Here is a 24,284-nt window from a genome sequence, read left to right on the forward strand (position 1 = left end):
TACTTAATGTATGCTAAACTGATCTTCTGTATATAAAGAGAATCGAAAATGAATCTTGATGTGAATGGAAGGGGAGAGGGAGTGGTAAAGGGGAGGGTTGTGGGTGGGAGGGACGTTATGGGGGGAAGCCATTGTAATCCATATTCTGTACTTTGGAAATTTATATTCATATTCTGTCTTTGCTACTTGCAAATAAAGATGTCAAAAAAATAAAAAAAAAAAGAAAAAAAAGAACTGGCAGATAATACATCTTTGTTGTCTTAAGCCAGTAAATTTCAGAATTATTTGTTATACAACAATAAATAAATAAAACAAAATATATCTACTATAGAGGAGATGACTCTCAATAGGTGTTCAGTATTTCTAATTAGCTGATCGATTAACAATTTTTATTGATCTCGCACAACACATAGAATCGGTAAAAAAATGTGTCAGGTAATTGAATAGGTAGTATCTCTGACCCTCAAAAATATCAAAGTGCTCCTTTATCATCTATAATTTTTAAGAACAGATAAATTAGAAATAACTGAGATAGAAGGGAACAATTTTTTTTTTTTTTTTGGACAGGCAGAGTGGACAGTGAGAGAGAGAGAGAGAGAAAGGTCTTCCTTTGCCGTTGGTTCACCCTCCAATGGCCACCGCGGCCGGTGAACTGCGGGCGGCGTACCGCGCTGATCCAATGGCAGGAGCCAGGTACTTATCCTGGTCTCCCATGGGGTGCAGGGCCCAATCACTTGGGCCATCCTCCACTGCACTCCCGGGCCACAGCAGAGAGCTGACCTGGAAGAGGGGCAACCGGGAAAGAATCCGGCACCCCGACCGGGACTAGAACCCAGTGTGCTGGCGCCGCAAGGCGGAGGATTAGCCTAATGAGCCGCGGTGCTGGCCGGGAACAATAATTTATAAAGACGATTTATTTGTAAAGACTATTTTATTTTATTTACAGAGAGAGAGAGAGAGAAAGAGAGGCAGAGAGACAAAAAGAGAGGAATCTTTAATCTGTTGGTTCACTCCCAAATGGTTGCCACGGCCAGGGCTTAGTCAGCCCAAAGCCAGGAGCCTGGAACTCCATCCTGGTTTAACACATGGGTGAAAGGGGCCCAAGTGCTTGGTCCATCTTCTGCTGCTTTCCCAGGAGCATTAGCTAGAAGATGGATGGGAAGAGGAGCAGCGGGGATTCAACCCAGCATTCACATTTGATGCCGGCATTTGTGTTACAATGCTGACTTTGAGGGATCATTAATTCTAAAGGAGGGAATAATTATCTCTGGGTGACTGGACTTACTTGGTTGTCATAACACAAGAAAATTTCCTAAAGATTAAACTGTACATGATTTTTTTTCTTTTAATAAGTTTTCATGTGGGAGAAAACAGAAATAGAGAGAGAGGGAGAAAGGCAAAGAGGGAGAGAGAGAGAGAGAAAGCTTCATTTTCTCTGATTCATTCTCCAAATGCCTGCAATGGCCAGGGTGTACCAAGCCAAAGACAAGAGTTGGGATTTCAATCCAAGTCTCCCACATGTGGACAGGGATTTAACTACTTGAACTATCACCTACTGCTTCCCACAGTCTGCATTATAAGGAAGCTGGAGTCAGGAGCCTGAACCAGGACTTGAATCCAGGTACTCTGATATGGGAAGCTAGCAATTTAACCTGTGTCTTAATTATTAGACCAAACTCCCATCCCAGTGAATTGTGCCTTGAAAATTCTCCATATTCTAACCAATTACAAAACACACATTTATCATGATTCCTCAATAAAACTTAAGTCATTAGGAAGACAGAAACTCATTGCTCCTTCAGGCTATGGTTCTCTTATACGTGCTAATGTCATAGTAATTTTTCCATCAAATCATTAAATCACTCATTATTTGCCTGAAATTTAACTCCATATTATGACATGCAGATCAGAGTTTCTTTTCATTATGTCTGCCTAACAGGAGCTTGGTCCCATCATGCTTTTATGTAGCACTTTTTCCTTCCTTAAACAATATTCCTAAGGTAGAATGATTTTTTTTATTATTTCTAAATACGCACTTTTGTAGACTATTTAAAGATATTTTGTATTTAAATGACATTTATAGAATAAATTTATAGAATTTAAAATATATAATGCATATAACATTCTTTTGGATATTATTAAGCATGCATTCATTATTAATATGATATAAAGGTTATAAATAAAACTGGGAAAGGAAAGTAAATAAAAACCAAACTAAACTGTGTATTATTACAAGTATTTATTACAATAATTAAGATTCTTATACTCTGAATCATAAAACATAACCATAATCCTACATAAAGCTCTGTAAATCTTATATATTTCATAACTGTTGGCAAAAAAAAAAATCATCTGAAATGGAAACTACCAATAAGCTCATTAAAGCATGTGGAAGTTTCCCATCTTTGTCATAACTTGGACCAATGTGTTTTCATTTGAAAAAAAGAAACAACAGACAGGGGTGTCCAGAATAACAAATATCATAGAATAGGTCTTTTAATTTTGTGTCCCTTTTTTTTTTTAACAGGTTGAATCAGATGGCTCCAGTGCTGGCAAAAATTTTAGAAAATATATCCATCATGACACAGACTCTTCTGAACCAGGGCCCGTGGGCCAGCCATCAACAACATTTTCCTTTCCTAGAACATAAGAAGTCAGGATTTTGCCAGAGAGGCCTGCCTGCCGGCCAGCCAGGCTCTACTAGGAGACTGAGGAAGCAGGCTTGTTATTTGGAAGTTTGGTTTGTTGTTACTCTGGCTTTCAAATTAGAAACATCAAGACAAAAAACTTGGGTTTGATACTGGATTAACTACACAGCTGCTCAAGAAATGGTCATAACTCGTCATCTTTGAATGTGCTAGCAAGCAGTATCAGTTCACATTAACAGCACAGGGAGGCATAATTGAGACCTATGGCTATATGACACTTGTGAAAAACTGACTGAGATCACTGAAAAAAGAAACAACTGTCTAACGTCATGGATTTGCAAAGGGTTTTAAACTCTTCAAAAAGCAAGAAATTATTTCAGTGCCCTTAGTTCACTTCTGGGCCTCGTAAGCATTTGGAAAAACCCAATGAATTCCTAGGGGCTGTTGTTATGTTAAACATTCAATGGAGTGTAAGTGAGTGCTTCTGATCCTATTGTCACATTTAATTTTATTTTCCTATTCCCTATGTCCATTTTATGATGCTATAACAGACTACTACAGACTAGGTAATTTATAATGAACATGAATCAGCTCACAATTCTGGAGGCTGGAAAACTCCAACATCAAGGTACTGGTATTTAGCAAGAACCAGAACCTTCTTCCTGTCTCATTACATCACAGATATAACAGGAAAAAAATGGGCAAGCGAGTACAAGAGAGAGCTGAACTGAGCTTTTTATAATGGAATTAAAAACCTCTTGGCCTAATTACCTCTTAAAGGTCCCATTTCTTATTTTCTTTCTTTTTTTATTTTATTTACTTGAAAGAGTTACAGAGAGAGGTAGAGACAGAGAGAGAGGTCTTCCATCCGCTGGTTCACTCCCCAGATGGCCGCAACGGCTGGAGCTGAGCTCCAAAGCCAGGAGCCAGGAGTTTCTTCCACGTCTCCCAAGTGGGTGTAGGGGCCCAAGGACTTGGGCCATCTTCTACTGCTTTCCCAGGCCATAGCAGAGAGCTGGATCAGAAGAGGAGCAGTCAGGACACGAAGGCACCCATATGGGATGCCGGTGCTTCAGACCAGGGCTTTAACCCACTGCGCCATAGCACATGTCACAAAGGTCTCATTTCTTAACATTTTTACAATGGCACTTTAATTGCAGCATAAATTTGTGAGGGGACAAATATTGCAACCAGAGCATCTACTCTGGAGGTACAGAAAATTCATTCTTATTTTAATTAAATTTCAAGATTTTAAAATTGAAATGCCATATAAGTTTGCTATGTTTCCAATTACCTTTTTGTTGTGAATATGAGAGAACTCAATAAGTTCACAGAAAGCCTGTCATAAGAAAGTATGGCTTTTTGAAAAATTTTATACCAAAATAAATTATCTTTCAATTCTACTTTCCATAAATTTTCTAAGTACCCTTATATTCACCTATATGTCTTAAAACCTTTATTACACTTCACTTCATCAACCAGAAGAGCTTTTTTAAATCTGGTTTGAATGTTTCAATGAGAGTTTCTGCCTTTCACAAGGAGTGACTTTTGATCTGACTTTAAGAATATGTACTATTCCCTCAGCCAGAAAACAAAGTCTAGATGAGAAAAATAATCAGCAATGAGTTAAGCATTTGATGCAGCAATTAAGTTGCCACTTGAGATGCCTGCATACCATAACTCAGTTTGAGTTATGGTTTGAGTCCTGGCTCTGCTCTTGATTCTAGCATACTGCTAACATGCTTCCTGGGAGACATAAAGTGATGGCTCAGGCACTTGGGTCCTTGAGATGCATGTGGGAGACCTAGCCTGAATGGCGCAGCCCCACATGTTGTAGGAATTTAAGGAATAGATCAGCAAACTGGAGATCTCTCTCCCTCTCTCTCCCCCTCTCTCTTTTTCTCCTTCTCTCTCTCTACTTTCCAAGTAACATAAAAATAAATAAATGAAAAATTTTAAAATTACCCAACCAGAGGGCTGGAAGAGAAAAAAATACTTGGACAGTCATGGAGCCCCTATTTTAAAGCTAAAGATAACAAATGAACAGGAATAAATCTTTAAAAGATGTTACCTGCCGTGCAACAGAGTTGGCCTTGTTTCTCTGGGATTTACAGGGCAATAGATGCTTTTAAGCAACATATTGACATGTTTTGGACAAGTCACTATTTGTTGATATAAAGGAAAGAGAAAGATATAAGGGGCAACAATAAAGATCATTCAAATGGCTATTCAAACAACAGTGATAATGGTATTTTGATCAAAAACATATCTGAGTATATTTCATACAATTCTCTGACAATCTCTCTTCCTAACTAGCATTCCCATCACTCCTTTTTTGTATCCTTTATCATTCTGACGTCCCAATAGACCATTGTCTTTTTAAATTTTTTCTATTTATGTATTTCATTTATTTGGAATGGAGGGGGTAAAGAGGAGAGATAGCCAGCCGGCCAGAGAGGTCTCCCAGGTGGGTGGCAGGTACCCAAATAGTTGAACAAGCACCACTGCCTCACAGAATCTGAATTATTGGAAATGGGAGTCAGGAGCCAGATCCTGGGCACTCAAATATGAGATTTAGGAATCCCAACCAACATCTTAAATCACAAGACCACTCATTCACCTCAGGCTCATTATCCTTCAACTTAATATCATTATGACCACCGATAGACTTTCCATCTTCATTATATACCTATCTGTGCAACTGTTAAATTTATATAATCTGGCAATACTAATATGAACCATCATGCTTTAATTTAGTATCTGTTGAAAATGAATTATATTATTTTCTTCCTGAATAATAATCATCTACTTAAACCCAAATTCTGATGCTAAACATTCTCATTGACATTTATAAGAAATATTATTTAAATTTTGCCAAAGAGTTTACTTCTTGGACACAGTATAATTCATCTGAGTTGCAAAAGAAATTATAGGGAGAGCTTAGACTCTATCCAAGTCCTATTATGAAGTCAAGCCTATTCTGCCAGCACATCTGTTCCCTTCCTACAACTTCTAGACTTTCCTCTTTCATCATCAAAGTTGAAAAGGACAGCAATAACCAAAACAATATGAAGAAACAGGCCAAAGAACTCAGCCTGCCTATTTGAGGAACAGCTCCAGTGGGCAGCTGATTTTAACAGTGAACTAAACAAAGCTGGGCCAAAGCTGAAGCTAGCAACTAGACATGGAGGTTATCTGGAGTCAGGAAAGAAAAGTTTCAAGAAAGATGCTAGACCAGCTTCTGAGCCAATAAGCCAGAGATTACTGCAGTTTTGTCCCCTAGAGAGCTTCACAGAAATGTGGAGTCTAGGAAAGATGTTGATGCCTTAGAATAAACTGACATTTAAACAGATACAAGAAGGATGATGGAAAAAAAAATCCTGCCTTGTTTATGGAAGTCCAGAGCAGAGTGAATGACAAGTACAAAGTTAACTGAGTACATGGTGAGAAGGAAATAGCAAAGAGGCCCATGTGGCTGGGCAGGATAAACAGTGTGGAAGGTGGATACATTTGGACTCCGAGGTGTTGGGAGGCACCTCATGTAGAACTAGGAGAATTAGTGAATGGACTTTAGGTTTTCTGAGTGTGGAAAGAAATTACATAATCAGATTTTGTTCTTAAGCATTTACACTGATTGTAGGAAGAAAATAGACTCTTGGAGTTCTACAGCATACATAGAGACACCAGTTAAAGGCTCTTGCACTAACTCAGGCAAGCATCTTGAACCATAGCGGTAGCAATGAGGGCATTGATAAATGGTCAGATTTAGGACATATTTTGAGGCATAACTGACAAAAACTGTGAATGTGTTGGATGTGAGGTAAAGAAAGGAGGACAGGATGATTTTCAAGTTGTGCCTTGAACAACTATAAAGATACAGCTTTCAGTTGACTGTATAATGATGTATGGAGACTACAGAAAAAGTTGTTTCTACTGTTTAGGGTGGAAGAATCAAGAATATGACTTGACACATGTAAAGTTTGAGATATCTACTAGACATCTAAGTTAAGATTTCAAGTAGATGATTTACTATATAAGCATAGATCTCATGGGAAAAGTCTGTGCTGGAGATATGAATTTTGGACTATATAACATCGAAAGCATAAAATTGGATTGATATCAATTTGGGAAGAAGTAGAGTTGGAGGCAAGTGGTGTTCCAGAGCTTAGAGAGTGAGAAAATAAGAAAGATTCCACAGGAGACAGAGAAAGAGTAGTGAGTGAGATGGAGGAGAAAGCATTTTCCCAAAGTCCAAGTGAGGAAAAATGGCTCAAAATAGAGGGGATTGTGAATTGTGAATAATTATGATGAAAGAGGACAAGCAATGTGAGGTCTGAAAACTGACTGTTGAAATGAGCAACGAGGGTGGCCCGGGAGTGCAGTGGAGGATGGCCCAAGTGCTTGGGCCCTGCACCCCATGGGAGACCAGGAGAAGCACCTGGCTCCTGCCTTTGGATGGATCAGTGTGGTGAGCCGGCCACAGCGTGCCGGCCGTGGCAGCCATTGGAGGGTGAACCAACGGCAAAAGGAAGACCTTTCTCTCTGTCTCTCTCTCTCACTATCCACTCTGTCTGTCAAAAAGAAAGAAAGAAAGAAAGAAAGAAAGAAAGAAAAAGAAAGAAAGAAAGGAAGGAAGGAAGGAAGGAAGGAAGGAAGGAAGGAAGGAAGGAAGGAAGGAAGGAAGGAAGGAAGGAAAGAAAGGAGCAACAAGGAGATCACAAGTAGTCTTCACAAGAGCAGTTTGGGGCAAATGGGGAAGAAAGATCTGTGAAGTGGGTTCAAGAGAGAATGGATAAAAAGGAAACGATAATGAGTATAGACAGTTTTTCTTTGAATTTTGCTACAAATGGGATCTAATATGGACAGTAGAAGATAGAAGAACAGGACAAGTTTTTTAGGTAAGAGAGAGTACAGTAGATGTGCATGATGGTTCAAATGATGCGGCAGAGTGATAATTTGGTGATTTGGAAGAACAGTCTTGCTGGAATAACTGGATGAGGGTATGTTCTGGGAGAACCAGTAACCTTACTGAGGAATGACCAATGCTGATGTCATCAGTCACATTTTTGTCTCCCTCTCTGACTCCACCTTTATCTTAACCAGCAGCACTTTCTTTACTCCTAGAGTTTCAAAGTCAAAATTTCTGACAGCTTGCTAATATTTCTTCTTCAACTTTTCATCTATTCTATTATAATCAATCTCCACTTGCTATACTACTTGTGGTCCCTGTTAATATTGTTAGAAATAAGCTTTAAGACATGTTAAGTCCCAACGGACAACTTTCCCTCTCCCCGCAAGATGCTCTTCACCTTCACCTCAACATCTTTCCTTTTGCTATATTTCCATCATGGTAGGACATAAAGAAATGAAACAAGATGTTCTGAGCATCTTGGGATCTTGGGTAAGAGTATATTTAAAGTTCATTCTTTTTTTCTGTTGCCAAGTGGAATTGAATATATCTTATTTTTAAAAATACTATACACTTGATTTATTCTTGCTGTGGCTAGAAGCTCCAGCATGATATTAAGTTGTACAGTTAAAGTACATGATTTTATTGATATTGTCAAAGAATCATCATTTTGTTCAATTGATTTTATATATTGCTTATTTATATTCTATTATACCACATCTTTATGATTTATGCTTTTACTTATTTTGGAGTTATTTTTGATGTTCTGTCTAGATACCTTTTTAACAATATATTTTTAGAGTCTACAATTTTAAGATTTTTCCATATTCATTTTATATGTAGCTATTATATATGTATATATACATACAATTTCCCTTGAATACAGGGATATTAACAACACATAATATATGATTCATGACAATGATCATAATGTGAAAAAAGAAGGGTATATTTTTATGTAGATGGTATAATTCAGTGAATATTTTATATACTGATTGCTCATTGAATCTTTGGGAAGATGGATCAAAGACATGAAGGAAGAATGCAAAAAATGATTCCATACTTTCGATTGGTGGAGGATACGACTATCTAACCAATATGCCAGTATTCATGTTGAACCATGAACAGGGCACTGCTGATCCCAGCAATGCTGTGTTCCTCAATTTCCTACAGCCCAGAGTAAACCGTTAACTTTGCTGACAATTAAGAGTGTATGTCTGTGATGAAGTGCATATCAATAGCAAAGAAAAGCAAGAAAGCTAGTGTCCATTATTTTCAACTACTTTAGTGGGAAGCAGGACCACACACAGTATTTTCATTTACCAAGTTTCTGATTCCTGCCACCACAGGGATATATCAATCTTATTTATATAAATCTCATTGACATCTAGCCTAGAAAATATAAATGATATATATATGTTATCACTCTTGATGACTTTTTGGACATCTTAAATTCCAGATTTTGTCCATTTCATTTTCCTGCTATCTATTAGGAGGAAAAAACTTTATAGGCCTGCAATGTATGTAGGATACAGTTTTAATCACCTACAATATGCCAAAAAGTTACTAATGGTATGAAGCCAACAGTCTTTTCCTATGATCAGGGAATAGAGTTTAATGAGATGTATATGAATACACTTACTGGAGCAATGTGGTAGATAAAGAATGGCAATTAAGATTTATTGAGCGGCTACTCTGAATTTCACATTGCATCAACACATTTATCTCATTTATCAACATAGCAACCATATATATTCAATATTATGATAGAAGTTAACTAACTTTAACTTGATTATATAAGTAGTATGTAATGGAGCTATAATAAAAACCTATGCACTTCCTTTTGTAATCCTGGAAATAGGAAAATGGTTTGGCTCCTTTTCTACCATTCTACTACTCCATGCAGGTCTCAACTGTCTTCAACTACCCATTCATTCAAGCCCAATATTTAAATTACATTCCTGGCCTTATGTGAAACCTCTGTGAGAACCTCTGCCTTACAAGTTTTAGCATAAAACTAATCAACATAGCTAAGAATAGCTATCATTAAGATTAATGATCTGCAATTATTTAGAATCTGATCATTTTCCCCAAATCTCTTAGTATCCTAATCCTTTCAACCTGACAACTCTAACTTCTGAATATTTTGTTTCCTGGCTGACCCCTTTGAATACATTCTCTTGCTTTCCTACTTCCTACATTAGACAATATCCTTTACATATGGTCAATTCCAAATTCTGGCTTCTTCTAACTTACCTCAAATCTTCAGCATTCAAATTCTAAGGAGAAAAAGACTTCGAGAAAAGACTGCAAGCTCTGATGAATAGAGTCAGCAAACAAAATTTAAAGGTAAATAGAAAACTCCCAAAATTATAGTTGATAATTTTAATAACATCTAAGAATAGCTATTAACTCTTATTTTTATTATTCAACAGAAATATTGTTGGATATTGTTTTAATATGAAAACTGTTTGAAATATTCAATAGGATAGATACTATTGAGATGGGCCCAGGAGTTACGTTAGCAAATTTGTGTCATTCGTTTAGTCTAAACAGCCGTTGTATGTTGAAATAGTTAGACCTGAGTATCAGAAAGCTGGTTCAGAGTTCAGCAGTTTTAGCAGATTAGTCAATGAGACTTTCAGAGGTTGTGACACACACAGTTAAATTCTAATTTTACCAGCTTGGCCTCTCCCATAACCTTTTAATTGTATAGTTAACCTACTATTGCTCCATTTCCCAATAAACTTTGAGATATGCCTATGAAGTACCAAATGAAGTGAGTATTTCCTAATTATCTGCCAATTTGGAGGTGGACCACCAAACTGTGTATAATTCAAGACTGTGTGCATCATTGACTTTAATCATTTTACTGAATCATGTGATTTAGTTCACCATTTGAATCAACTTAATAAGTGCTTAATCCATTCAGGACCTATTTGTGAATATCAAACCTTAAAACTAGTCCTTGTTTCAAAAAGTACTTGCTGCTGATGACATTACTTCTACTTGTACCCCAGGTAGGTGATGTTACTGTCAGATGTACAATACCAGTAACTGAATGCTTTGATCACCGGACAGTCCAAATTGAACATGATTTCTCTGTAACTGTGCTAGAGGATAAGAATAAAAAATAGGATTCTTTGCTGCCTCTGGGGCATGGGTAAGTGTTCACATCTTCTTCTTTCTAAAACATCAGAGTTCACCTAATTTGGCCTCATACACCTACACTCCTACCAGTGGAGAAAACTGGTATTATTCTCTGGTACAACATATAATATTAGAGTCACAAGTGACCTCCTGAGATTCTGCTGTCTCTCTAGCCACACTGGGCCCAAGATTTCCAGATACCCTTGTTCTGATAACCTAGGTAAGAAAACATCTCCTAAATACCACTACCCCTCTTCCATCTGCAGGAGAGATTAACCATCCTGTGACCTATAACCCTTGTTATCCATGGCTTCTATTCAAATCCCATCATGCTCCTAATTCCAGTTCACCTATGTTACCACCAGAAGCCCAGGGTTCCTAGGTCACAAGTTTCTCTGGTCAGTTTCATATATATGCATGACTACCCTGTTCTCAGCATTCAATAATATCATAACCTCGCCTACATTCTTGGCCATCCAAGCCCATCCACAAAAACTTGTTTCCTGTCATTGGAAAATTTTCTCCTTCCTTAGTCTATCCAGTGAAAATTTACTTCAGACTTCTGCTGAAATTCAACCTGTATCCTAAAGGAGAGGAAATTTTTTTTATTATATTTTTCTCTTATAGTCCAGATGCCACATACCTGGAGACTGAAGTAGTGCTCTTTCTTTTTATCTCTTGCCACTTTCAAGCTGCCATTCCTGTTTCCCCCTTCAGAATTCTCAGGTCTTCTGAAATACATGTTCACAGCCTTTCTTATCCTTTGTCCCTGCCTTGTTAAATTACTTAAAAGACTCTGATTATTGCTCTTCCCTCACATGTATCTTTCCTGTCATCATGCTACAAAATCAAAGTAGGTGATCAAACTAAAACTCTGGTCTGTAATTACTTTGCTCCCTTAGCTCCAGTAACCTTGTCCTCCACCACTTTTCCATGACTGAATCACACATTATACCTATATTTTGTCATCATCCTGCATGATCTCTGAATTTCAACTCCAAGCATTTCTTTCTGTCATCTTCTATTCTTCCAACCTACTTTTGTTAGTAATCCACTCATGAAATTCACCAGATCATCAATACCCCCAATTCATTGACCCTGTAATTTTTATATAATCATCATAATCCCATGTAATTTCATTCAGCTTGTTTTTCATGATCCCATCCTATAACTGCTTTCTAACAAATGTCCTTAATTCTTTTTCCCTTTTTCTTCCATCATTTTTTCCTGGCAAAATCTAAACTCCACTCAAATACAACAAATTGCTAATATATCCCTGCATTCAAATGGCTGAATACTGCTAAAGTGTATTACATAATTATTATTATTATTGAAGTCACTCATGAACAACATCTTGCCAAAGACAATGAATGGCTAATTCTATGCTTTCATCTGTCATTTCCTCTTAGAAAATGTTTTTCCTCTTGGTATGCTGCCCATTATTGAGTGCTGTAGCCTTGAGTGTATTTGCATTTAAAACCATCACAAGTGCATTTATACATAGAATTCCTTCAGATAACATTCCATAAGCAAGAGGCATATCCTCTCATTCTTTCCTTTTTAGCGTTCCAGAGAACAGCAAGAATGAGAATTTTGCAGCTAGCTGTACCACAAAATTTAATTGCCAAAAATTAAATTATATTATCTTCCACTTTCATCAAGATTCTCTGGGAAATTTATCAAGTAATAATTGTGAAATATCCACTGTAATGGTAAAATTGTTCTGAAGATTCTCACAAATATTAAAATTAATTTTAATTATGACCTTGTTAATCACATGAGATCCATGAAGTCAATGTGTCTACTTTCTTTTTCAAAATTTACTGGAAGTCCTTAATGAAATGTCCATAAGTACTACTAGATTACTAACAGGAAATGCCAATTTTAAGCCCTCTAGTGGTCAATACTATGTCATTCTCTAAAATTATTTCTAGAATTTTTCAAATAAGTGAAAAATTACCATAATTTACAGAATTATTTACACAAAAAGATCATCGGACATTATCCCTGTTCCCTACACAATGCACTACAGCTGAAGTTGAGTTATTCATTATTTCATAAAGAGTTGTTGGATACCAATATTGATTCTTAAAATCACATAAATAAAAAACATGTGAATATAAATAAATAATTTATTTATCTTTGCTTGGATTAATACAAACTCAAGAAACCAAGATAAATAATTAGTACTTTCTACCTTAGAGATAAGTCAAATATTTAGATTTATTTTTTGATTATGGAATACCATATAGGCTTCAGAACAAAAGCCTACCTACGTTACTCAGAGGTAAAAAATCAGTATTTCTAAGCATCAGTTTTGAAAAGCTTTTTAAAAAATCTAGATCACAATATCTACCTGATTAAGAATTAGAAAAAAGAAACAAAATTAAAATGTACATCATGACATCATGAATAATATATTCCAGCTGGCACCACGGCTCACTTGGCTAATCCTCCGCCTGCGGCGCCGGCACACCAGGTTCTAGTCCCGGTCGGGGCGCCGGATTCTGTCCCGGTTGCCCCTCTTCCAGGCCAGCTCTCTGTTATGGCCAGGGAGTGCAGTGGAGGATGGCCCAAGTGCTTGGGCCCTGCACCCCATGGGAGACCAGGAGAAGCACCTGGCTCCTGCCTTCGGATCGGTGCAGCGCGCCGGCCGCAGTGCACCAGCAGTAGCAGCCATTTGGGGGGTGAACCAATGGAAAAGGAAGACCTTTCTCTGTGTTTGTGTGTGTGTCTCTCTCTCACTGTCTAACTCTGCCTGTCAAAAAATATAAAAATAAAAAAATTAAAAAATGAATAATATATTCTATGGAACAAAATAGGTGCTCGTTCTATCTATAACATTATCATGGCTTGCGTGTTACTTTTGAGGAATAAAGGAAAATTAAGGTATTTCTTTAATTGCTTATAAAAATAATACTCTTTAGAATAACTTGATTCAAGGCTGGCATTGTATTACAGCAGGTTAAACTGTACCTGTGATGACAACATATCACATGAATGCTGGTTTGAGTCCTGGCTACTTCACTTCTGATCCAGCTCCCTGTGCCTGGGAAAGCAGCAGAAGATGTCCCAAGTGCTTGGGCCCCTGCTACCCACGTGGGAGACCCAATGAAGCTCCTGGCTTTGGCCTGGCCCAGCCGTAGTTGTTGCTGCCATTTGGGGAATGAACCTGCAAATGGAAGGTCTCTCACTCTGTCTCTCTTACTCTTTGTAATTCTGCCTTTCAAATAAACAGATATTTAATAAAAAAGAATTATCTGATAAAGTATATTTTGCATGTCCCTAAATAATTTTTCCAACTTTTAAATTTATACATGATATAAAGAGAAAGTTAACCTTTTGCAAACCCTTGTTATTTGTGTTTTTTAGTTGTTGGTTTTTTTTTTTTTTTAGAGAGATCTTTAATCCTCTGGTTCACTTCCTTTTTTGTTTTTTATTTTGACAGGTAGAGTTATAGACAATGAGATAGAGACAGAGAGAAAGGTCTTCCTTCCGTTGGTTCACTCCCCAAATGGTCACAACAGCCTGCGCTACGTCAGCCTGAAGCCAGGAGCCGGGTGCTTCCTCCCGGTCTCCCGTGCGGGTGTAGGAGCCCAAGCACCTAGGCCATCCTCCACTCTCCTCCCGGGCCACAGCAGAGTGCTGGACTGGAAGAGGAGCAACCAGGACTAGAACCCGGTGCCCATATGGGATGCCGGCGCTGCAGGCGGAGGATTAGCCAAGTGAGCCACGTGCTGGCCCCTGGGTATTTAAGTTTTAAAGTTTAGCACATAATGTGCCATTTTTTAAAAAGCAGAAATACCAATCCTTCTTTAGTTTCTATGACTAAAGACAAAATTAAGTATTTTTAAATGGCTAATTATAAATAATTATAGTGATTCTATGTAGTTAATTTAAGATTAAAATATTTAAAATAAAAAGGAAAAGAGACATGAGAATACTAATGATGTAAATATATGATTTCTTTCAGCTCTAAAATCTAAGTTAGCATTTGATAAAATTATGTGGCGTCTAACTAATTGTATTTTATTTATCAAAAATTTTTGCTCCACTGTATGATTGAGTGCACATATAATATAATGAAAGTAACTTTTTCAAAAAAGATTTATTTGAAAGGAAGAGTTATGGAGAGGCAGCAGTAGAGAGAGAGAAATCTTCCATCCTCTGGCTCATTCCCCAAACAACAACAACCATGACGGGGCCAGACCAAAGTGAGGAGCCAGGAGCTTCATCCAGGTCTCCCATGTGGGTGCAGGGGTCCAAGCACTTTAACCATCCTCCAATACTTTCCCAGGTGCATTGACAGGGAGCTGGATCAGAAGTGAAGTAGATGGGACTTGAACTGGCACACATATGGGATTCCAGTGCTGCAGGCCCTGGCTTTACCATCCACAACCAGTACCCCATAAGTAACTTTCAAAGTACTATCATATATGAGAGACATACAAAGAATGAGTGTATCAAAAAAGTGACTGTAAATTCAAGCCTATGTAGCATTTTCAAAATGGAAAATAATTTTTCAAAAAATGATAAGATAAAAAAGAGAGTGTAATTCTCTATGAGTAGCAATTTGGGGGAAGTCAAATAAATGGCAGAAATGTCTAGTTAGTAAAGCTTGTCAATGTAGATTCTTCTGGTACACTCTCCAGAGGGTAAGGTTCTAAACTTTTTGTCTGCGTAGATCTACATCCTGCTTTCAAGCAAATAGAGGGAGAGCAGAGAGCTTTCCTGGATTTGCTTCTGCTGAATTGTCTTCAACCCAATAATCTTTCCCATTTTGGATTGTATATCCTCATCTCCTACAATTCTACTGTAATTCTATTGGGCTTAGCTTACAACAAAAAATAAATAAGCATACCTAGTTAATTTGAATTTATGACAATTAGTACTCACTTAATGTAAATATATCCATGAAAGTATTTTAAGTATATCTAGGTCCCAAATATGTACGTATTTCTAATAAATGATTATTTGTTATTTAACTGAAATTTGAATTTAACTGTGCAACTTGTATTTTTATAGGCTAAATTTGGTAACCCCAGATGAAAGATAACAATTATTTTTGGAGCAAAAATACAAATAAATATTTCAACAATTGTACCTTAGACATGCAGAGCCAACTATACATAATTTTATGCATATGAAGAGAAAAAAACTAGCTCTTACTACAAACCTAGATCATTTTTACTGTCCTTGGCATATTTACAATTTTGATATAAACATTGTAAGTAATTGACTCTTAGGAAATCTCTGTAGTTAGTGGAAAGTCTGAAATACATAAATGTAGAGGTATTATGAATAACAGCCCATTTTACCGAGTACTATTTGATTCACACTTTAAAAAACATATCCTTACGTTTTGAATCAGAGATAGTTGAATCCAAAGTGGGTAGCACCTTCAAAATCTCTTTACAGTTTGAAACAGATTCATTTTCTTTGCATGATTAGACCTGAAACATGCAAACCCATGACCATCTGATGGGACCTCCACTTGGCCATATGCTGCATTTTGGAAACCAAAAAAGGCAACCTTTTTAGGACAACATGGCCCTCAGGGTTCTAGCGTAGCTAGCAGAAGTAGGATTGCATTTTAACTCCCTCAACTGTACACACTTGTATAGTGAGCAACCTGTGCAACATTTTGGAGTTGACTTGTCACTTGGGCCACACAAAATAAAAAGTAGATTACAGAAAGAACGACAAGTGATATAGGGAGTTACCAAGGATGCTAAATTTTGTTGTTTTTCAATTCTAAAATCATAAACCTCATTGAAACAATGGTAATTCTTATCATTTTGTTTATCTTTAACCCTTTTAATAAATTATTTCATCTTGCTTAAGGTAGTTCAAACTCATTCCTGTCACTTGAAATATATTTTAATATGTAATTAATTGCATAAATATTGCTTCAAAACAAGCTTTAGGAATCATTAGAACTGTGATACCATCCTGGCAATAATCTATATTGAATACACATTGGAATATACCAAAGTGCTTTTCTTTTACTGCTGAATTGATCTTTTGAAATCTCTTTCAGATTCCGGGTCTCTTTGGTGTTCAGAGATTGGCAAATCCTTGTTAAAAAGAGTAAATAAAATGATTTTCTTTCAGTTGCATTCAGAATGAATTTAATTTTCATTCTTTCCTTTGAATAATGGGTTTCTCAAGCTGAAAACAATCTGTATTTTTTTTAAATAAAGTGTTCCTTTGGAACAATTTGTGAATAAAGAATTGAAGAGGTGAAATAAAAAAGAATCAGAAACTTTTACACAAGCACAGCTTAATGATCTGAAAAAAAAAGGGAAAGAGAGGATAAACAAAGCAAGAATGGAAGCAATCAATGTGCTAATAAGATCTCCCTGGGCATTAGCTTTTGACTTTTTCATAAACTATAACATCTTGTATGTTTAAAAAATTATTTCCATATATTTTTTTACTTTCCTTCTAGCTGGAGGAATAGGGAGTTACTTCCTGTTTTCTTCATGATTGTGCTTAACGGGCAAGTTCACTAGAGTACATCACTCATTTCAGTCATCTTTTGTAATCTTGTGTTTACAAGCATCCATTTTACACAACAACTTCCAAAGAATGTTCTTGCTATTGTTTGCAGGATAATAAGATAGTTTTCCTCCTTTTCAGTTACAATCACAGTTTGGGTCTACATAAATAATTGACTGACATAGAAATGGCAATTTCTTTCATCTGAGTTAAGAAGTTTAGAATAAGTTAAGGAAGACTGAAGAAGTGGGCTGGTCATTTGGAAAAGCAGTCTCAGTAGTGAAACAGTCGACTGGGAGACCATGACAGCCACTGAGCACCAAGATAATAAATTTATGTTACATGATAATGATATATAAATAGGAAGGAATAAATCTGCTTGGGTAGATAAAAAGGATGTTTTTTATACAGAATCCATAGGGTTTGATATTTGTCAGAAAAGGGGAATAAAAGGGAAGGGAGTGATCAAACATTACTCCGAAGATTGAAGTCTAGTAAATGTGAAATGCTATCATGAACATAAATTGAGATGTTAGCAAGGATATTCTGTCAGGCAAGCATGAAGTAGGAAATACGAATGTGCAACTCAGAGGATATCTTGGGACTATGGATCATGATGTGGGAGTTTTCTGTATGGAGACATTCGACAGGGGCTTTGTTTTTGTTATCCATTTCACAGTAGGAGGAAAGGCCTAAATTTAAGGCAAAAAGGAAGAAAGAACGTGGTAGAAAAAGGGATAGTAAAAAATAATTCACAGCATTTGGAAACAACAACTGGAACACAAAAGCATCAATGAAGAAAATTTCAAGAAACTCCCTTGTGGTAAATACATATTTGGCTTTTGTCCCCAGTTGCTAGCATACAACTTCTAACATCTTAACCATCTCAAGAGTTATAAGAATGTTCTGTATGCTAATGAGATGACTAGTGGTTGAGGCCCCCTAGGTAGCCTCAGTATTGGTACTGGTCTCCAGAAAAACTATGTATGATTGAAATGTTCAGCAACAACTCATGATTTATGGGTCGAGGAAGAGGCTAGATATTGGGCTAATTTTAAGTGGCAATGATCTAATCAATTGCACCTATATGATAAGACTGCCATAAAAAACTTTAAATGATAGAAGGGGAGGGGACTTTCAAGTTGGCGGACACATACATGAGCTAGGAGGTGGTATACCCCAATTGCAGAAGCTCCTTTGCTGGTAATCCTTTTGGACCTCTTCATTTGGTTCTTCCATATATCCTTTATAATATCTTTTATAATAAATGAGTAAAATGAATGTTTTCCTGTGTTTCCCTGAGCTGTTCCAGCAAATTACCAAACATGCAGAGGGGATAATGGGAATTCCCAATTTATAGCCAATTAGTCATTAGTACAGGAGGCAACCTGTGACATGCAGCTGGCATTGGAAGTAGAGGATTTAGCCCTTACTTATGGGATCTGTGCTACTTTTGGGTACTGTCAGAATTGAATTGATTCAGTAAAAAGAGTTCAAAAGTGGTAATTCGTTATGTAGGTTTTTATAGAGTCCCATGAGGGTATGGTTTAGGCCAATTGTCTGGATTTGATAAATGGAAGTCTTTGATCATTATCGGTATCCTCGGAGTTGTAGAGGGATGGAAGTTGGGTAACGCAGACTTAAACAGAAGGTAAGAAGAGCAATTGGCAGAACCAATATGGATGTGAATTTTTACATTTCTGAGGAACATCTGCTTTGCCAACCTGTTGGAAGAGCTTGGATTAAAGATCAGGAAGTAGAGTTTGGAAATACGCTCAGAAGATTAGATGGGTTGGGCTGGGAACATTAAGAGAACAAGTTTTCTTATAGTCTCAGGCATATCTAGTGAGAATTTAGGGCTTTATTATTCCCTTACTCCCTTACCATTTAGTCCATATTTTCACACCTATCCCATGGTCTAGAAGTTCCTATGCTTGGACCACTTCTAGACCTCTTCATGTAGCCTGAGATAAAATAGAAACAAAACTGAAGAATGGAGATATCAGAGCCAGAGAGAAGTAAAAAAAAAAAAAATGAAGACAAAGTATAAAAGGGGATAAATGGGCTCATTCAAACTGCTGCAGAAAATGACAGCCACAGAAGCAGTATGTTTAGATATCATGCTATCAATCTCTCCAGAAAAACTAGCTAATATGTGATATTCAGGGACTAAGTAGCTAATTAGCAAAGAAGGAAATTTAGCTGGTTTCCTCTTGTCCATTTGCTCTCTTCACATTGCTCTACCTATTAAAGAGCTGCCAAAGAAGTAGTTCAATATTTTCAGCATTACCCATAGGTATACAGTGTATATGAGTATCTAGCTGTGGCACAGACAACTGAATAAAAACACAGAATCTAACAATACAGTAATTTAAAATACAAGCTGCATGTTCAGCCAACTTGGGTTTGATTTCTTTTATAAAAAATTTTTTAAATTTTATTAAAATTATACATTTCATGTATTTGGCTTTTTAATTTCTTTTTTTCTTGTTTTTATATTTTTATTTAAGTTATACAAGTTTCATGTATTTCATATATACAGATTTAGGAACACAGTGATACTTCTTCCCCACCCTTCCACCTGCCCATGCTCCAACCCTTCTTCCTATTCCCTCTCACATTCCCACTCTTAATTTTTACCAAGATCTGTTTTCAATTCATTTAATGATTGTATAGTTAACCCAACACTAAATAAATAGTTCAATAAATAGTATGAAGAAAAAAAGAAAACACTGTTCCTCAGTGGAAGAGACAGGGCTGTAAACAATCATCAAATATGAAAATGTCAATTTAACTCCAATACATTACATTTTAGGTACTCTGTTAGTTACCTGAAATCAGGGAAAACTTTTTGGGACTGCCTTATTTCACTTTGTGTAAAGATTTCCAGTTGTGTCCATCTTGTTGCAAAAGACAGGATTTCATTTTTCCCTGCCTCCCTGCCTCCCTCCCTCCCTTGCTTTTTTTCTGACAGATAAAGTTAGACAGTGAGAGAGAGAAAGACAGAGAGAAAGGTATTCCTTCCATTGGTTCACTCCCCCAAATGGCCACTACGGTCAGAGCTACGCCGATCTGAAGCCAGGAGCCAGGTGCTTCTTCTTGGTCTCCCATGCGGTTGCAGGGGCTCAAGCACCTGGGCCATCCTCCCCTGTCCTCGTGGGCCACAGCAGAGAGCTGGACTGGAAGATGAGCAACCAGGACTAGAACCCAGTGCTCATATGGGATACCAGCACCGCAGGCAAAGGGTTAACCAAGTAAGCCACGGCGCTGGCCCCCTCATTTTTCTTTTTTACAGCTGAGTAGTACTCCATGGTGTATATATACCATGATTTCTTTATCTAGTCAACAGCTGATAGACATCTGGGTTTATTCCATCTTAGGTATTGTGAATTGTGCTGTAATGAACACAGGGTTACAGATAAAACTTTCAGATGCTAATTTCCTTTGGTTTGGGTAAATTCCCAGGAATGGGATGGCTGGATCATATGGTGTTCTATTTTCAGATTTCTTTTTTTTTTTAAGATTTACAGAGAGAGGAGATTTATTTATTTATTTATTTGAAAGTCAGAGTTATAGAGAGAGAGAGGAGAGGCAGAGAGAGAGAGAGAGAGAGGTCTTCCATCCGATGGTTCACTTCCCAGATGGCCGCAACGGCTGGAGCTGCGCCGATCTGAAGCCAGGAGCCAGGAGCTTCTTCCAGGTCTCCCATGCGGAAGCAGGGGCCCAAGGACTTGGGCCATCTTCTACTCCTATCCCAGGCCAGAGCAGAGAACTGGAGTGGAAGAGGAGCATCTGGGACTAGAACCGGTGCCCATATGGGATGCTGGCGCTTCAGGCCAGGGCGTTAATCCATTGCGCCACAGTGCCAGCCCCCCTATTTTCAGATTTCTGAGGTATCGCCATAGTGCCTTCCGCAGTTGCTGCACCAGTTTACATTCCCACCAACAGTGGATTAGTGTCCCTTTTTCCCCACATTCTGGCTAGCATTTGTTATTTGTTGGTTTCTGTATTAGAGCCATTCTAACTGGAGTGAGGTGAAACCTCATTGTTGTTTTGATTGGCATTTCCCTGATGGCTAGTGATCCTAAGCATTTTTTTAAGTGTCTGTTGGCCATTTGAATTTCCTCTCTTGTAAAATGCCTGCTCAACTCTGTAATTTCTTAACTGGATTTTTTTTGTTGTTATTTTTAAATTTATTGAGCTCTTTATAGATTCTGGATGTTAACCATTTATCTGTTGCATAGTTTGCAAATATTTTCACCCACTGAGTTGGTTGCTTCTTCACTCTGCTGAGTGTTTCTTTTGCAGTGCAGAAACTTGCTGTAAACTTAGTTGTCAGTTTTGACTTTGAATGCCTGTGCTTCTAGGGTCTTTTCCAAGAACTCCGTCTATACCAATGTCTTGCAGAGTCTCCCTAATGTTCTCTAGTAATTTGATGGTATTGAGCCATAGATTTAGGTCTTTGATCAGTTTTGAATGGATTTTTCTGTAAGGTATAAGTTAGGGGTCTAGTTTCATACTTCTGCACACAGAGATCCAGTTCCCCAGCAACATTTGTTGAAAAGACTGTCCTTGTTTCAGGGGTTGATTTTAGCTCCTTTGTCAAAGATAAGTTGGTTGTAGATCTGTGGACTGATTTCTGGAGTTTCTATTCTGTTCCATTGGTCTATACATCTGTTTTTGTGCCTGTATCAGGCTCTTTTGATTATAACTGCCCTGTTGTTTGCCCTGAAATCAGGAATTATGATGCCTCTGGCTTTGTTTTTGTTATATAAGAGTGCTTCAACTCTTTGGAGTCTCTTATATTTACATATGAATTTTAGCATCATTTTTTCCTAGATATGAGAAGAATGGCATTGGTATTTTGGTTGGGATTGCATTGAATCTGTAAATTGCTTTTGGTAGTATGGACATTTTGATGATGTTCATTCTTCCAATCCATTAACAAGGAAGATTTTTTTGTTTTTTAATGTATTCTACTATTTATTTCTTCAGAGTTTTGTAATTTTCATTGTATACGTCTTTCACATCTGTGGTTAAATTTATTCTGAGGTATTTAATTGAATTTTTGTAGCTATTGTGCATGGGACTGATTTTTTTTTTTTTTGACAGGTAGAGTTACAGACAGTGAGAGAGAGAGAGAAAGGTCTTCCTTCCAATGGTTCACTCCCCCAGTGGCCGCTATGGCCGGCGCTGCACCAATCCGAAGCCAAGAGCCGGGTACCTCCTCCCCGTCTCCATGGGACTGATCTTAAAAGTTCTTTCTCAGCCATGGCATTGTCTGTGTATACAAAGGCTATTGATTTTTCTGTGTTGATTTTATATCCTGCTACTTTACCAAACTGTTTTATGAGTTCCAATAGTCTCTCAGTGGAGTATTTTGGATTACCTATAAATAGAATCATGTCACCTGCAAATAAGGATAGTTTGATTTCCTCCTTTCCAATTTGTATCCTTTTGATTTCCTTTTCTTCCCTAATGGCTTTGGTTAAAGCTTCCAGGACTATATTAAATAGGAATGATGAGCAAGGAGAGAGGCGCCTTTCTCTGAAGGGAGGAAGGAACCTCCACTGTGATATGGCCTTGACTAAACAAGTTCAGAGTCAGTGAACTCAAGGGGCTTCCATAGCCTAGACAGCTCATAGCAAGAGTCTCGGGTGATTTCTGACGTCATAAATAAGAGTGCCAATTGTTAAATCAACAACAGGAGTCACTGGGTACATGCTCCCCACGTAGGATCTCTGTCCTTAATATGTTTTACTATGAAACTTAAAAACAACACTACTAGTCGAACAATACCCTATACCTTGTGAGGTTGTGTGAGTACAGCCTGTTGAAATCCTTGCTTAGTATATACTAAGTTGATCTTCAGTATATGAAGGTAATTGAAAATGAAACTCGATGAAGGGCAGGATGGGAGAGGGAGTGGGAGAGGGGAGGGCCACGGGAGGGAGGGAGGTTGGGAGGGGAAGCCACAACAATACAAAAGTTACACTTTGTAAATTCACATTTATTAAATAAAAAAAATAACTATATAACAAAAAAAAAAAGAAAAAATAGGAATGATGAGAGTGGGCATCCTTGCCTTGTTTTGGATCTTAGGGGAGATGCTTCCAGCTTTTCCACACTCAATAGGAATGCTGGCCATGGGTTTGTCATAAATTGTCTTTATTGTGTTGAGGCACATTTATTCTATACACAGTTTGCATATGGTTTCCACCATGAAAGGGTATTATATTTCATCAAATGCTTTCTCTGCATCTATTGACATAACCCTATGGTTTTTGTTCTTCAGTTTATTAATGTGATATCACATTTATTGATTTGCAAATGTTGAACCATTGCTGCATACCAGAGATAAATTCCATTTGGTCTAGGTGAAAAATCTCTCTGAAGCTTTTTGTTGGATTCAATTAGCTAATATTTTGTTGAAGATTTTTGCATCTATGTTGTTCAGGGATATTGGTCTATAGTTCTCTTTATCTGATGCACCTTTTTATGGTTTAGGAATTAAGTTGATGCTTGCCTCATAGAAGGAGTTTGGAAGAATTCCTTCCATTTAAATTGTTTTGAATAGCTTGAGAAGAATTGGAGTTAATTCTTTAAATGTCTGGTAGAATTCAGCCATGAAGACATCTGGTCCTGGGCTTTTCTTTGTTGAGAGGGTCTTTATTACTGATTTAATTTCTGTCTTGGTTATTGGTCTGTTTAGGTTTTCTGTGTCTTCATGTCTCAATTTTGGTAGATTGTATGTGTCCAGGAATCTATCCGTATTTCTAGGCTTCCCAATTTGTTGGCATATAGCTCTTTGTAGTAATTCCTGATGATTCTTTTTCTTTCTGTGGTACCCATGTGGTTATCTGTTGTTACCTCTCCTTTTTCATCTCTGATTTTATTGATTTGGGTCTTCTCCTTGTTTTTTTTTTTTTTTTTTTTTTTTTTTGATCAGTTAGCCCAATAGTTTATCAATTTTGTTTATTTTTTCAAAAATCCAACTCTTCATTTCACAGATTTTTTTTTCAGTTTTGTTTATTTCTTCTCTAATTTTAATTATTTCTTTCCTTCTATTATTTGGG

The 24,284-nt window shown here is 37.2% G+C and overlaps 1 protein-coding gene across 10 annotated transcripts in view; it reads right to left on the reverse strand.

Annotated features, from left to right (window-relative positions):
- Positions 1 to 24,284, reverse strand: part of LOC127483154 (uncharacterized) — a 193,741-nt gene that overhangs the window by 158,836 nt on the left and 10,621 nt on the right. The window lies entirely within an intron of this gene.

This window comes from Oryctolagus cuniculus, chromosome 8, assembly GCF_051225735.1.
Source record: "Oryctolagus cuniculus isolate XC-2025 breed Fujian yellow rabbit chromosome 8, ASM5122573v1, whole genome shotgun sequence".
NCBI lineage: Eukaryota > Metazoa > Chordata > Mammalia > Lagomorpha > Leporidae > Oryctolagus > Oryctolagus cuniculus.